At 39.0% G+C, this 15347-nt stretch overlaps 1 long non-coding RNA gene across 1 annotated transcript in view; it reads left to right on the top strand.

Moving 5' to 3' along the window:
• LOC139828628 (uncharacterized) overlaps positions 1 to 15347 on the top strand; it is a 124839-nt gene that overhangs the window by 27000 nt on the left and 82492 nt on the right. Inside the window, exon 2 of the long non-coding RNA XR_011740476.1 lies at positions 11413 to 11534. This is a non-coding gene — a long non-coding RNA (uncharacterized lncRNA). The remainder of the gene's footprint in view (positions 1 to 11412; positions 11535 to 15347) is intronic.

The raw sequence follows: 15347 nt of genomic DNA, 5'->3' as shown, positions 1-15347 counted from the left end.
AAGCCTGTTCCAGTGTTCCACCACTCTCCGGCTGAAGAACCTTTTCCTAATGTCCAACCTAAACCTGCCTGGCGCATCTTTCTGTCATTCCCTTGGGTTCTGTCATTGGTCGCTAAAGAGAAGAGTTTGGCACCTTCCCCTCCTCCTCCCCTTGTGAGGAGGAAGTGTTACCTTGTTGAAACCAACAACATTGAAATCTGGAATATTTTATATGGTTGGTTGGTTGGTTGCCTTTCTTGGTTGAACAAACAATTTGCTTGTCAGATTTAAACTTACAACTGATTTTACTTTCTATAGAGTTCATGTACTAAGAGTTCTGCAAATTGGTGTAATTTGGGCTGTTTTGAAAATCTTGAAATGCTTGCTAAATATTTTTGCTGGGCTTTTCCATGACTTGCCCTGCTCCCTAGTCTCCCCGCTCCCCGATAAATTAATTCTGGTAGGATGTGTCTCTCTCATGTCTAAGTTATGGCGAAGATTGTTTCTGTTGTGCATCTGATAATGATGTTCTGACTGGTAAACAGACAATCCTCGCTTTCTGAGGAGGGTAGGGTATTCTAAGAAATACACCTTAAAATGGAGTTTGGACAGCAGTAGAGAAATAACATTATAGAATAAATATTTTGTAGACGTGGTGATTAACAGTAAGATCCCAACAACTGTTGTAAAAATGCAATAAGAGTAATGTGTTAGTTCCAGTGATAACAAAATTTGAGGGGAGCAGACAGCATCAAACAGCACCATCTACTGTTCCTGTTTGCACTGTGAAGACCTCAGTGAGGTGAGGAGGTTTGTGTCAAAAGGAATATTCTGACAAAGAGGGTTTTGATATTCTGCTAGGGGTTTATGAAAATTTTAGTGGCCCTACTGACTTGTGTAAAAACGTGGGCATGTCAAGCTTTTGATTTTGTTAGGTTTGATAAAACCTTACTTCAATAAAGCCTGAAAAGTTTTGATTACACTGGCTTATATGTGACATTCAGAAATTTGGTCATAGGAAAGATAAGGCTTCTCTTAAGAGAAATATATTTGGGTTAATATAGAATTATGTGCATCTTTTTAAAGATTTCCAAAATTAATACATGTGTTAATACATGCAATAAAACATTAAAACATACAAATAAAAATACATCAATACACACAATAATTAATACATAGAATAAAACTTCAATACATGAAAGTTTAGATACCCTGAAACAAATGGCCTGCACTGGTGCTTATTGACTATAATTTTTGTAATATCCAGCCTTTCAACCCATTGTAAATACATCCAAGTTAACAGAAAATAGTTAAGAGGTCTAAGGGTAAAAGGACTCCTTCAGACCCTAATAATGGCAGCTCATGCACCCCTGGAGGGTGCACAAATAAAAATGGATTATTAAATGGCACATGAGGAATAGAAAGATTGGTCACAATAGCAGAGAATTAAAAAAAAAAAATCTATATAAATGCAGGAACTCTGTTACTGATGCTTGCAGTGAGTGGAGGGCAAAGACACACAAAGAAATGATAGCAGCCCAGAAGTAAGGTTCCCAGTACTGTCAGCTTTGACAGAAAGGGCTCACGTGCCTTGACCTCCTTTCTTGGCTGGGGGATCAGAGCTGACTCCAGCAGAGCCATGTAGGAGTGCGTGCAGGATTAGCGCCAGTGTATGCTGTGCATGCCGTGTCCTGCACTTGGCTCTGGTCACTCAGAAGTGGGCTTGAGCTGAGAGCCAAGCTTGGATGTAAGCTGGGGCTTTTTATGAGCTCAAGGGTGTTTGGCAGAGGAGTCCAAAGGCAGGTCTGGCGGTGATGTGGAGCAGGCACTCAGGCGTTCAGCCCTGTGCACACAATTCCTGGATAAGAAGTGGTGCTGCCATGGCTATTACCGTGCTCACACTGAGGAGATGAGAGCTGCTGAAGGGCAAGGTGTTGTGTTGGCACTATGTCCCGCTTATGCCACAGGAATAGTGTGGAAGCTGCTTGAGGCAAAGGCAAAGCTTGTTCATATCTGTTTGCAAAAGGCTGTGTGCACATATCCTCAGACTGGCTGATTAGAGATGATGATGTTTGCTGGGAATTGCAAAACTGGGTTAAAACTCTTCTGGACCTGGTTAGATGTTGAGATCTGGTTTTGGTTCCATTCCTTTTCCAATAATGCATTTATTCCAGATACTTATTTTGTGGATGAGATGATAGAATATCTTGTTTTTGAAGACTGCACAAAGACATTTAATTGTTTTAAGATGTATTCACCACTACTTTGTAGTGAATTTCATCGCAGACACGTAACTTCAGAAAAGTCCTACAGCACATAATAATACCTTAATGAAGCTAGATGCTCTTTTTATAGGCACATATAGTATTTTCAAATAGCTCGGTTATCGTAATCATGGTCTTATGACGTTCTGGGATCTTCTACAGCTTAATGGTGGATGCAACATTATCACAAACATTGGACTGACATAGAAGATGGAGGGGAAGGAGTAATTTGTGCCTTCTCCATCTGCAACTTGTTTATGTGGTTATTATTGTCACAATTTTTCCAAAATGAACACCTTTGATTAGGGAGATCCATTGATAATGGTTATTATTACTTGTTTTCAATACTGCTACTGTGAAATTCAAAGCAGAGATGGCAGCTTAAAGAAAACTCTTGGTGGCTCTATCATGCTTATCGTAAGTATCACAAGAAAATAATGTATGATTGTAACAAGTGAAAAAAAAAAAAAGATTCAGTGGTGGGAAAGTACTTAAATACATTTCTTCCTAAACACACGGATTAAAATTGATTGAGATATTTTAACTATTTTTTTTTCCAAACAAATATGAGGGAGAAAATAGAAATACTTTAATGAAGTAATTTAAATTTTAAACTTCTATTCATCTAGCTGGACAGGGCATGAACTTTAGAGTTTTGTCTCAAATGTAATATTTCACTTCACTTTCAAAATATTTTGTTGAGAGTGAGGAATCAGTGTGTTCATTTCAGTGTAAAGATAGAACACTTTTAAGTTTATCTTTTTATTTTTCTGAAAATCTAGTTTTTGCACAGTTCTAATTATGAGCTCTGACACAGGATCAGATTCCCTGCTTTGCTTCTCAAGAGGGGTGAGTAGCTCAATTAAGAGTACTTTGTCTCTATGAACAATCTGTCCCTGAAACTTGACATTCACGCATCATTTCCAGTAATGTGTTACAAGAATAATTATGGAATCTCTTAACTGTGTGTGAGGGGGGAAGAGCAGTAAACAAGTACTTAGCATGTATTTTTAAGAGCAGGTGGCTTAATCTTCTGCTAAATAAAGCAATAATTTCAGCATATTCTGGTGATTACAGATAATAGTTATTCAGGTAATATTAGCTTTTTCAGGTGTGGCGTCTTGTTCTAGGTGTTGTAACCTGTCGTTTACTCCTTCAGTGTATTCAGGTTTACCTAGTAATTGCTTTGCTGAAAACCAGATTATATATTATTTAGCTGTCAGCTCTATTGGAAAAGTGCCAAATAACTCTTAAACAACCAAATGTTACCCAACAAACAGTTGGAACAACTCATGCATGAAGCGAGGACCCAACTTGTTTTCTTGTTAGATGGTTAATATTGGAAAGAAGTTCTGAATCTGGTCTTTGCCTCACTGTCCAAGTCATCTGATGGACTTGAAGAAGTTTAACTTTTCAGTTAAGCAATAGGTAGAAGTATCTGAGAAGTATCTGAGCCATCTCAAAAGGATCCTCAAACCATTTTGACTCAAGGAAAAGCTCCAAACAGTCCTCAGTTCAGCAGGAGGTTTCTAGATTAAGTGCTCCCACAGTAGAGTTTCAGTATAAGTTGTTACACTTCCATAAAACTGTTTGGAAGCATCTAATGATCAGCATTTTTCAGAGTTGGAACAGGAATCCCTACTGAAGCTTCTCTGTGAGGAAAGAAGGGGAGCTGTCTAACTCCATCTTAACAAACACCTGCATAGCATTTTGCACTTAGCCACCAAAGAGAAGCTTTACTGGAGATAACTGCCAAACCCAAAACTGCATGTGCTCAAACTTAGAGGAGAAATTTATAAACCTGAGTTTTGCATTCAATCCATTTATTATAAACTACTGAAATTTAAATTTGGCCTAGCAGGAAAGCTGATGTATTTTTAGGTGTGTTAATGTGTTTCCCTGACAAGAAAATCATGTAGAATTTAGAGTATCAGTGTTGTGTATCAACCCTTTAAGGTAGAGAAGCTCTATTAATGCTGTCATATAGCTGGGCAATGGAGACAAGACTCTTCAAAACCACAGAGGAAATCAATGGCAAGGTAAGGACTGGGAATAGGTGTCCAGTCTTAAAGTCTAATCCTGAAAAACTTCAGGGGCTTCAGGGGCCTTGGTTATACCCTTGCATTGAAAGGTCTCATGTCCTTTTTTGTGAAGGATGAGGCTATTTTGGGTCAAACAAATGAGCACCTAAACTATCAGGCTGCCTCATTTCCTGCTGTGCTGAAATGTCCTTCGGTGGAGACAAGGCAGGCAGAAAGGAGGCCCCAGCAGGGTCGTGTTTGGTGGAGCGGCTCCTTGCAGCCCCTTGTGCAGTTCACATCGCAACAGCTTGTGGTCAGTGGGCAGAAAGTAGGAGTGGAAACTATTTGAAGAGTGTGCTTCCCACCCTTCCCTCCTGCTCTGCTCTGCCTGAAGCAACTTGTTTGATTCCATATATATTATTTTCCCTGTCGGAAAGTGACTCCCACTCAAAACAGGATTAGGGAAGCTTGGCAAAGGCAGGGTCAATTTAATTATAGGACAAAGCAACATTCCCTGCCCCAGGAGTCTTGGCTTCAGTTGTCACTTCTGAAGCTTACTCTCTATAAATGGTATCTGGTTGGGCTGTCTTCCTTTTCATCTGATAAGATGACATCTCTTTTACTTGTGTGTTGTTGCTCTGGTATACAGATTTCAGATATTGATGGATTAAAATAGGCGATCTGCAGGATACAGTGACTGGTGCTTTGAACTGCACTGAGATAATGGCGTTAAGTTGAGATCTCATCTACACACTGAGGAAAGTATGAGGAAAGTCTCTCCAGGCTTTTCCCGCTTGACGAAGCAATACAAGATCTCTATTTCGGCCTAAGGAGGACTGAATAATTCTCTGCACATACGTACTTCTCTTCTGTCTGCTGAAAGAACTTACAGTGACAAAGGTCCTGAAGACCTACTGAAATTAATCTGGATGTTACAGAGAAAAATTTAACATTCCTGGCTTGATCCTGTAACAGTTATTACATGTCCTTAGCTTTCTGCACATGGAAGTAAAATGACACCAAATTAGGAAAAAGAGAACATGGGCAATGAGTAGTATGTAAAGGCAAGAAAGGAGGTCAAGAAAAGGTCAGAGTAGGAATTTAAATATTGCTTGATGGGTCTTGCATGGTATTCTATTTCAGTATACTGGGTGAGGAGCAATGAAGGGCCAGGATCTTACCCCTCGGTTATTATCAGACCTGTAATATTTTAGGTGCAAAAACTGCCTAAGAAAGATCAGACCCTATGCTGATTGTAGAACTGAACAGACAGCAGAACTTGAGATGCGTAGCCTGGACCTTGTAGTCCTGTATTGGACAGATACTGGAGAGGATTTAACTCCGGAGAAGAGCTTTAAGACTGAGACACGCACTACATAGTCTTCCATGTTCTATTTCTATGTCCTGATCTGGAGCTTTTTAAACTAATAAAAGTCTCCTCATGAATTCACTCAAATTTAGCAAAGTTATTGCTAACAGGTGGCTGAGAATTCAAGTTTCTGTCCACTGGTTTTGACCTGAGTGAAAGCAAAATTAATGTTTACCAAAATAAATAGTCATAAACTTTGTTTCATCCTTATCAGAATATTTGATAATATTGCTATGTTTATTTTCGTATAACATGAACTTAAAAAGTGACACAGTTCACCCTTGTAAGTATGAAAAGATACTTTTTGTGGGATATTTTAGCTTACTCAAATCTGCATTTTTCATTGCAAAAAACCCATTGTGTACAGTCTCTTTTGTTCTGAGCACTGAGATATTTTAAAAAACATTGTTATTTAAGAAAATAAGACTGGATTAGTGATGTTCTGGTTCAGAGTTTCTGCTATCTAGCACCAAAAGTGCTGAGCAGGGAGAGAAAGAAAATGACGAAAGTAAGTTCTTGGGTTCTTTTGTTCAGAGTGAAAAAAATTTCTTTCGTATGTTGTTTTTTTTTTTTTTTTCACCCACCTTACAACACTTTAAAAATCAGCAGCTATTTTCTGCTACCTTTATTTGCCACAAGAGGACTTACAGCAATTTCTTATCAACTTTGTTGGTTGTTTTGTGTTTTGCAGTTGTAGAATTAATTTAAAGTTTTATTTGAATTTGAAACTTGACTAATCTGGGAATGTTTAATATCCGTGTTTCAATGAGTGAATAATCGAGACAAAACTTATTTTATTAAACCTAATTTTTTCTTGTATCCCATTTTTATCTTCTGTTGCCATATTTTGAACTGAATAGCCACAGTTGTTCTTATTTACACTCAATGTTTCCTCACATAGAGTAATTACTGTAGAACTAAAATTATGCAAATTAGACATTTCCTTCCTTCTTCTGTTTCTTTGTATGTTGAAACAGTAAAAATGTGGATGAGTTGAGTTCTAATTGTTTTGCTACCAGGAAGATATGAGGCACTCTGAAGTAAAGAATGCTGCTTATTGAGGCATGCAACATGTCTTCTTACTTCTAGGTATTTCAAGCAAGAAAAGGATGTGTGTTAAATATTATCAATATTACTGGCTCAATAATACCGCAGGGATCAAAGGTCTTGTGAACAGCGTTATAAACTAATGTTTAGAAAGCTTTGGTTCTGGTCTTGACTTTCCAGAGTTCATCCATCAGTCAGTTCTTTAGTGTTTGTGTTTTGTGGTTTCAGTTATAAACCTCCAATACCTGTTTTGCCTCACAGCTTTTTGTTGGCACCTTCACAGGCAGGTGTACCGTGCATGACATGCAGTCAGTGGTTCTTCCTTTGGCCAGACGTGGGCAGGGACTTTGCTAGGGCCAGTCCTGGATGTTCCTCTGGAGCGGGATGGGTTTAGCAGGGATTGTCTTCTGGAGAAGAAGGGAGCTGGATCGCAAAATAGACTAGCTGTATTTATTTTTAAGAGAGAAGCTTCTAAATACATCACTCATTTAAACTGAGCTGCTGTTGGCAAACAAAGGCTGTCAGGTCTACAATGATTCCAGTGTGGTTTGTTACATACCTTCACAAATGGGCAAAATTTGGCCTTGCTCTATGCCTTAGCTGCTAGTGAGGTTCATGTTTTTTTTTTTTTTATTTTTTAAATGAACATTTGGGTAGAAAGTTTTACTTTTAAATGCAGATGATTATAAGTTAACCTGAAAAATGTCATGAAAAGCTTGTGAAGTAGGGCTGGCTAGTGCTCTTTCTATCAAATATACAATTAAGGATTTGTATTGCAGCTGTACTCAGGGACCCCCTGAGTCTCCTGTGCTAGGCAGCTTTTAGGCACTCAGCAAAAATACGCTGCCCTGTACTGAACATTTCAATTCTGTAAGAGAACAAATAGAAATAATGACAAGATGCAAGGGCAGAGGTTCAAGGAATTGCTGTTGCTGTCTAACCCCGAAGAGAGTAATAGCCCTAATAAGTCTATATCTGATAATCCCCCTTTGAGCTCAAGTGATAGAGACCTGTGGTTCTGCTATTGAAAATCTCTACTTCTATCTCACTGTCGCCACGCTTTGCTGCTGCCTGAATGTAGGTTATCTGATGGTCATGGTGATGAATTGTGTACAATGATCATGATTTAAAAGTCAGTAAGCATTCTTATCAACACCAGGGCTTTTCTTTAAGTGCTGAAGTGTGAAGAACTGTAGAAAATATTGCTCTAAATACATATGTATAGCTATAGTGTACCTTTATACATCTTATTTCAATGGGCTCTCACACCAGATATATCAAAAAATATTATCACCTGGGGATAGAACATCTGTGTATTATGGTAAGTAAGGGACATGTCTTTCCCTTCTGTGCCTTTTAAAGTTGTGTCTTGAACTGAATGATATTTACTAAAGCTATTCCAAATGCAATGAAGCTGCCAGTAGATTCTTAGCAGCGGAACCAGTGGTGTTTCACCCTGGTGACTGAGGGTTCTGGCAGATGAGCTGAAAACCCTGTTGCATTGCTCAGGAGACAGGTTTTATGTGTCACAGACCTGCTGTTATGAGCAGCACTAATGGGTGTCTTTTTCTGCCATCTCTGCAGAGTATGATACAACAGTCTCCCTCAGACTTACAAAAGGCCTCGTTAGATGTGCCCAGGCACTGGTGGGGGTTGTGGAAGAAACTTTGCTTCTCTGTCAGTCCTGATGGTTAGATATCCTGCAGGTAGGAAATTAATTTTAGATTCCAGCACTACTATTTCAGTGCATAGCCTAAGTACTCCAAGGCCTAAGCTATGTGGGCTCAACACACACAGTATTGAAAAGGGTTAGCGCTAAAGACATTTTGGTCTAATTCCTGGTGTTATTGTAAACTAACTACATAACCCTTTTAAAGTGAGGCTGCGGGCTGTAAACAGACATGAGCATCTCCCCACTGATTTCAAATTCCCTTTGGAGTCATGCCTGTTTTAAGTGCTGCAGTAACACAAGTAACCCAGATGAGAAGATAAAATCCACAATAAAAATGTGTGACTCTGAAGGCTGGGTGCGAACTATCAGCAGCTGGTATCCATAAGAAATGCCATGATTATGTTATCTAGCATATTTATAGTTCAGTTTAGTCTGATCAAACGTGGATATTTTTTGATCTGTGAAATACACTGAATTCTCATCATAGGGGTGAATTTTCTTTCGTCTTCAGAAGGCAGAGGGAAAAGCACTGTGCAGTTCTTAATATACTGGAGAAAGGCTGCTCTCTAGTGGTCAGGAATGGAGTAATTCTGGGAACTGCTGTAGTCATGTCTCCTGCACGTTGCAGCGGACAGTCATCACTTGAAATTGATTTAAGCTTATTTGACTAGTAAAGGTGGTAACAATTTGATGGAGGGAATTTCAGGGGATATATTTGTTGAGACTCTGAGACATTTTACTATTTCTACTTGATTTTTGCTATTTACTTGGTGGTAATCCATCTCTGAATGATTAGCAAAAGCTAAACCCTCCCGCCAGTCTCAACAAGTTGCTAGAATGTGTCTGGCAGCTTTGGGCCATGCTAAGATGAGATTTTTTTTCTTTCGTTTTTAATAGGAGTAAGCAAAAAGAAAATCTAAGTGTCATATCATTCCTGCAAATGTTGACAGGGATTGAAAGTTCTGTGTGAGAGAAATCAGGGCAGGGAACAGCAGAGAGACAGGGTTCCAGGGGAATCAGAAGTTAAGCTGTTCTAGCAGAAGAAAACGTGTCACATTCAAAGACCAAAGTTATACTTAGTGTAAGTTTTCACTTATGCCTCTGCAATGCTCACTGCAGGACAAGATTTAGTTTGGTCCAAGCATTTTACTGGTGCTTCTATGTTGGTGGCTATAAATTGATACGAACAAACAATTTAAGAATAGAAATGAGAAACCCTTATTAAATAACAGCCATAAGTAGCACATAGGTCTCAGACTCACTGTTTCTTTACCCTGCTGTGGGGCCAGAGGGCATTTTGCGGCCCAAGCAGAAATTAAGCTGAGTTTAGTGGAGTGATGAGCCGTGTACGAAGGCACATATGTCTTGTCCTCATTCTAATGCATCAGTCTCCTTTTCCCATGACTACTCACTACTACTGAACTATCATATATTAATCTGATGATGCTTCATATCATACTTGATGATACTCCGTAATGCCTGCTAGATAAATTGAGGTAATGTGGTTTCTGTATCCAAATACAGATATGCAGAATTGTAGAAAATGGGACTGGCAGTGGTGACCTATTCCTGTCTAATATTGTCTAAGCTGTAATGAAAAACCTCCAAAGCCAGAGACATCACAATCTCTTGGTGATCTGTTGATTATCCTCACCACTGTAAAGCTTTTCCTGATGGCTAACTTAAGTCACCTTTGCTATACATTAGGCCTGTTACTTCATGCAGCTGTGAAGATCAATTTATTCTCTCTCATTTTCCAGCAGTATTCGCAGCAAAATATCAAAGAATATCTGAGCACTTGTTCCATGTGTGAGTGGGCTTTATCAAGACAAACAATCAGGATGAACAATTATGCTGATCAAGTCAGACAGCTGGGTTTATGTACCTTACTAGCAGTTCTCCTTAGGAAATTAGGGTACTGTTTAAAACTTTCCTTACAGAGAAAATTCTGTATGGTTTTAACAGAAAGGACACATCCTTTGTAACTGGTAGTGTTGTTTCTTTTTTTCTCACTTTTTCTCTCCTTTTTTTTAAAGATTTTTTAATGATGTGTACCCAAATAGTAAAAGAAGGGGCTAAAATGGTCATTGAAACCCTTTACATGGTGCTCATTCTAAAACTTTAGAAGTTGTCCTTTTTGAAAGGGTGTTTGCTGGAGGAGTGGTACTTTTGTATGTGTGGGATGTTAGGTGTGTGAAGACAGATATTGGGAGTTAGAAGTCAGGTAAATTAGAAAGATTAGTGATCTTGGGTGAGATTGTAAATGTGTGTAGGACCCTGTCTGGTAGAGGCGGGGGAAAAAAGGAGTCTGATAATTTTTTAGAATAAGTCAAGGAAACCTCCAGATCAATCTAGAAACAGATGCATTTGCTTTAAAGTAATTTGTTGTATGGAACAGATTAAAACCAGCATATCTCTCCTTTTAAAAGAACAGAGTTGGTCAAACTGCAGCTTGGTTCATGTGAAGCAAAAGATTGGTGTTGAGCTAGTGTGTTCTGGGCCATGCAGAGAATGGAGAAATAATTTTCTGATCATTTTAGGTTTTGTCCTGCAGGCTCTGATGGCATAGGAATACATGTAATTCAAAAATGTCTGCATCTTTGAGAGAAGAATCCACAAGGAAGAGCTGCTCCCCGTTGCTTTCCTTCCTGTTTAGAGCAGAGATGGGGGCTCCTGGGAGTCAACCAGGTGCAAAATCCCAGTCCACAGAGAACTGTAGAGAGGGGATTCCTGCTGCTGACTGACAGCTGGAAAAGCAGAATGTGGCAAGGGTTGCTCAGGCTTCCCCTCTTACTGGAGGTACCATGAGGAGTTTGGACTTGTCGGGTAAGCAACATGCAGAACCAGAGCTCTGGGAGAGCATGTCTGAGCAGCTGCAGGGAGTATAGAGTATCCTCACCAAAACAGCACAAATGTGCTGCTGAAAGGAGTTGGCTAATAGTTTCCCTCTGTCCTGGTTTCCCACACGCACAGGCAGCTTTTTATTTGTGTTTGCATGGCCTGGCTGGAGTTGACACCACTCATCAGCAAGGCTGACTCTTACTCTTTCTTCTCTTGTAGGAAATAAGTTTCCCATTCACTTGCATTCAGGAGGTGGAGAGTGAAGCGGAGTGTCTTCAAGCAACTCAGTTCAGCTCAGACAGAAACTGGTGGACTCTCTGACCCTTCTGGTACTGCATGTGGTAGGTGGCAAGGCTACTGTCATTGCTGGCATTGGAGGTAGAGTGTGGGGAGGAAATACTTTTTCATGAACAATTTCAGTAATTCTTTAGAATCAGGGAAAGCTAATGAGCAAAGCTATTTGTTGTATCAGAAGGAGCACAGACCTGGCTTATACTAAGAAGGGTATGTGATAATTTTATTTCTCATTTCAAGGATGAGAGAGTATGAGGAATTAGTGGATGGTGACATTAGCATTAGCAGTTCTGTGTCTTAGTGTCTGGTGGGAAAGTGCCAGGAGGAAAATGTTTACTTCTTACTGTAATTAGAAAAGCAATCCGTAGAAAATCTGAAGGTATCTGGCTTGGGATTAGTTCCAGGCTCTTTGGCTGCCTCTTGTAACCATTATATATCCATGGATAAACTTCAAGGAAGCTGCTTGGTTTGCCATGTGTCAGAAGTGTGGAGAAGCAAAATCAGTGCAGAAACCACGGAAGGTGTGTATCGGTAATATATTGGCTTACAGTCAATGTAACCTTATAACCTTCTGCAGACCATGGGGAAAAGGCTGGGGGAAAGCAGAGGATAAGGGCATATCGTAGAGTGAATATGGATTATAGGGAATTCAGTTTCCTTAGGAAAACTATAACCACGTCTGCTAAATGTTTACTGGTCTGATTTTGTCACACTAGTGTGGAAAGGTAAATGTCCTTCATAAGAATTCATGAAACAATTTGTAGAAGGATGTCCTAGGCAAACTTAGTCAGATGTCAGAGCTGGCTCTTTGCTGGGGAGCAGAGATAAACGTGCAGCACCACACCAGTGTGGAACAAATGTGCTGCTTTGTGAAGGATGCTTTCTGTTAAGTCTGCCCCCTGCAGTGTACAGAAAGCTGCTTAAGAACTGCAGACTCTGGTGGCACACCTGATTGTGGTGAACTCCGAAAGGAATCTAAAAATTCCTTAGTGAAGGAACATTTCAGCTAACTAGATCAATAGTCACAATGGTGATCTGTGTGTTACCCTTATTTTACCCAATAAATATGTATTGTAGATTTGGGGAGGAGATGGCTCCCACTTGACTGTGTTATGTGAACACAAAAACACCTGTTTTCCCTCTGTTTAAGCTAAATAAGTTCTTAAGTTAACCTATGAGGTAAAATATTGGTTTATGCTGAGATCTGATCAAGACCCTCTGCAGATGCTCTCTTTGAACAGACTTGAGATCATACCTTACTATCATCGTAAAATTTGTGTTCTGACAGAAGGACCTTATAGAGTCAAAAACCCATTGAAGTCTAATCTAACCCTTAATTTGAAGGTACACATAGAATTTGAGCACTGTACAAGGCTTGCACTCACTCTGTGAATAAAGCATGTGTAGTATTTTTGTCTGGTCCTACTAAAGAATGTGTTGGCTTTTTTTTTTTTTTACCTTCATTGCAAAACAAGAAAAAAATCGGTCAATAGTCATAATTTAGTGTTTAACTACTGAGTGAATATGTATGAAGTCACTTTTCTGTTGCCTGTGGTTCTAAGCACAGATCATCAGAATCCACGGCTTTTGCTTTCTTAGATATTTTCAAATGGATATTTTATGTCTTAAGAGAGCATAAATTGATTTAATTTATGTTGACAGTGGAGATATGGTTTAATTTGCTGTTCAGTGAGATATTAAAAAGTGATCTAATTTCAAGGACTACCTACAGGAACAAAATTCCAGGTGAAAGGACATAGTCTTGGTATTTTGTCTTGCTTAAGCTTGTGCATTTTGATTATCTTACGTATTTTAAATACCAGCATATGTTGCAACTATTAATAACCCTGTGTTAATGAGATGAGAAACAAAATGCAGATACTTTTTGGTTTTCAAACTAATTGGTGCATATCATAAATCCTGCAGTGACTCAAATACTTTTTGTAATTAGAAACATGTTTATCCGGAGAATATGTTATTGGCATATTTATAATAGATCCATGCTTATTATTTTAGACTTAGGCCAAGTTTTTGGATCAATGTCTATTGGAAATTAGAGACCTATCAACATCTATGATTCGGAGTATTTTTCTTCTGTACTCGTGTGTGTGGTTTTTTTAACCTGTATCATTATGGAGAGATATTTTTCCTTCCTACTATTCAAATTAAAATCTGGATTGCTTTAGATGGAATTAGAATTAGTATCATTTTTGAGAAGCAAAAACAATGTGCTCATTTTAAAGTTAGAAAAGATGTGAGCCTTGATGCATCAAAGAGCTGATCATTCCTCCCCCATCCCGGATCGGGGCTTTTGGCTTGACATCAAGAATCCTAATATGTTTCTGCACTTCTACAGCCTGCAAAATTGGGAAGGAAGCTCATAAGAGTGAGCTTTGTGAACTAGCAGTGTTGTGGAACAGGCATTTTAATTTTATACATCATTCCTGGTTGGAATGATGGTTTCACACTTTAATTTCAGCAATCAGATAAAACAGAAAAAAGCAGGAAGACTATTGAGTGTTACAGTACAAAAGCACGACCTTGTTAGGAAAATTCTTACTACAATAAAAGCCCTTGCTGCATTCTTATGATGTAAGCTATCGGTTAGCGGGTACAGTTGTGCACTTTGTGCTGGAAAGCTGTCTTTGTCAAAGTCAATATTTTCTCTGTATGTTTTTGCAAACGTTTCTGTTGAGTAAAAAGAAGCATTTACCTTGGGTTGTTTTCATAAAGGTTGTGGTGTTTTGTGAGTTCTTCTATTTTTAAGTTAATCTGATCTAATACAAAAGGTTTTGTTGACTGTATCCACAATTGTGTTTACCTTGTAGACATTGTCTTATGGAAACTACTTTTTCAGTGCATGAAAGAAAATAGACGCTGATGGCAAGAAAGGCACTGATTTCTCTGAGCTTGAGAGGAGCATGACAGGGTGCACTGGGCAAGAGGCAGTTTGTGTTGGAAGTTAACTGGTTGTGAAGAAAATTGTTGCTTTATGGGACTTAAAGTTCAGGAGTCACAATTCAGTATAAGGTTAAGTCAGTTCATCAAAATGTCAATGAAATACATGGATTTAAGAAATGTCAATTACTTGTTTTTCATGAAATAACAGAGCACAACACTCTACTTCAAAAACAAGATAGTCACCTTTTCTTGGCCTGTAGTAATATGTAATACTTAGAGAAAATTAACCTTTTAGCCTTCTATTTTGGGAATGCAACAAGATTAGCAGCCTCTCTGCAAAAGTGGACTTACTTTCCCTAAACAAGAGAAATTTATTTCATGTTTGCAAAGTGCTTTGAAATATTCAAAGAAAGGTGTGAGAACTTGAAATGAGACAAATTCAGTTTTAAAGGGCTCCAACACTGCCTGTGCACTACAAAGGGTTATTTTGAAAGCTGGTGGTGGATGCCTCCTGCTGCTGCCTGCAGGGAATGCATTTCACTAAGATCTATGAACGTTTATTGAATTATAAAATGGATTTGCAGTGCAGAATTGCACTGGCACATGTAGCAGGTGCCTCCTGCCGTGTTTCAGACTGCCAGCCTGAGTAAACTGGCACACGCAGGAGATGTTTGAACAGTTGCAAAAGAAGGGAAACTTTCCAAAGTTTTGTCAGACTTTTCATTATTTTCTGTCAATAAGAATGCCTGTATTGCAAAAAGTTGTAATATCTGAGCAAAACTGGGCAAGAGATGTTTTTAGCTTTCTACCTTTGGGGTCCTTTGATAATAGCTGTCTTGGGGAGGTATTATTCATTCACTGGCTGAGCTCACAGTAGAGGCTTCAGTGTTTCCCCCCAAGCTGAAAGTTTTTAAGCCCTTATTGGTAATGCTGCATCTGCAGTTCCATCAGTTTGAGCT

Source organism: Patagioenas fasciata, chromosome 9 (genome assembly GCF_037038585.1).
Source record: "Patagioenas fasciata isolate bPatFas1 chromosome 9, bPatFas1.hap1, whole genome shotgun sequence".
In the NCBI taxonomy this organism is placed as follows: Eukaryota; Metazoa; Chordata; class Aves; order Columbiformes; family Columbidae; genus Patagioenas; species Patagioenas fasciata.
Note: the sequence above shows the minus strand (reverse complement) of the source record. Positions and strands in the feature narration are given on the sequence as shown.